Genomic DNA, 1652 nt, shown 5'->3' with positions numbered 1-1652 from the left:
TGAAGTATCGTTGTCTCTGAATGAATTTCAAAACAAGTTCTTCAGCGATCACTGAACAAGCTCAGTGTATGATCGCTGGAACTGAAATTACAGATACAGAAATACATCGAAAGGAAAAAGGGATTATCATCAAATCACTGAGAGAGAGGATCAACAATGTTGAACAACCACAAGGATTTGTAGATGAAAGAAATCCCGACAAGGCCTATAAATTAAGAAAAGCTTTATATGGACTAAAACAAGCTCCCCGAGCTTGGTTTAATCGCATAGAAAGTTTTTTCTTAAGGGATGGATTTACGAAGTGCTCCAATAAACAGACTCTATTCCTAAAGAGCAAGAATCCAGGTATGCATTTGATTGTAAGTTTGTATGTTGATGATCTGATATTTACTGGGGATAATGAGGCAGTGATGAGATAATTTAAGGAGTCGATGATAAAGGAATTCGATATGACTGATTTGGGTAAGATAAAAATTTTACTTGGCATTGAAGTTCATCAATTGGACAGTGGTATCTTTATATGTCAAAAGAAGTATGCATTAGAAGTCCTAAAAAGGTTTGGAATGAAATCTTGCAAGGCGGTTCATAATCCTATTGTTATCGGCTCAAAAATCTCGAAGGATGAACAAGGAGAAGCGGTTGATAACACCTATTTCTAGCAAATTATAGGAAGTTTGATGTATCTCACTTCCACTCACCCAGATTTGATGTTTTTCAGTATGCTTTGTTAGCATATACATGGCTCGGCCTAAACAGAGTCATTTGATGGCTGCAAAAAGAATCCTTCGCTATGTTGCTGGTACGCGTGGCTATAGGAAATTGTATTCAAGGAACTCCGATAACGAGTTAGTAGGATTCACCGACTGTGATTATGCAGGGTTGTGGATGATATGAGAAGTACTTCAGGTTACGCTTTTATGCTAAGCTCGGCAACAGTAGCATAGTCTTCAAAACAACAAGCAATTGTCACTCTATCATCTACGAAAGTAGAATTTGTAGCTGCTGCAGCGTGCACATGCCAAGCAATTTTGGATGAAGAAGATTCTGGTGAGTCTTGGATGTAGGGGTAAAAGATGTGTGATGATCTTCTATGATAATAGCTCAACTATTAAATTATCTAAGAATTCTGTTATGCATGGGAGAAGCAAACATATAGGAGTTCGATTTTACTTTCTAAGAGAATTTTCCAATGACAAGGAAGTCGAGCTGGTTCAATGTGGAAGTCTGGAGCAGATAGCTGATATATTTACAAAGCCACTTAAGCTTGAGCAATTTCACAAACTAAGAAGCTTGTTGGGAATGTGTAAATTAAACTAAGCAGCTGGGCAGCCTATGCTTAGTTTAAGGGAGGGAATGTTGGCTCTAGTTGTTTATTGGTAGTTTTACCAAGTCCTTGCTGTTAGTTTTACCAAGTCTTTAGGGGTCCTATTCCTAAGGATTTTTCAATAATCCAGTAGATTAAGTTAGCTTATTTTTCTCTTTTTCTGTTTTGTAAAAGGCTATAAATTTCCCAGTACTTTGTTGAATAAAGGCAAGCTTTTGAAGCCAACAATTTCTTCTGTGTGTTTTTTAAGCTTCTATTTACAAACCAAAACCCGACGAACCAAACACTAAATAAAGGTCCGCTCATCTCTCTTGACCCCTCAATCTCA

Source organism: Cynara cardunculus (assembly GCF_001531365.2).
Source record: "Cynara cardunculus var. scolymus isolate 2C chromosome LG 3, CcrdV1, whole genome shotgun sequence".
NCBI classification, from domain to species: domain Eukaryota; kingdom Viridiplantae; phylum Streptophyta; class Magnoliopsida; order Asterales; family Asteraceae; genus Cynara; species Cynara cardunculus.
The sequence above is the reverse complement of the archived record's forward strand: the minus strand, read 5'-3'. Positions refer to the sequence as shown.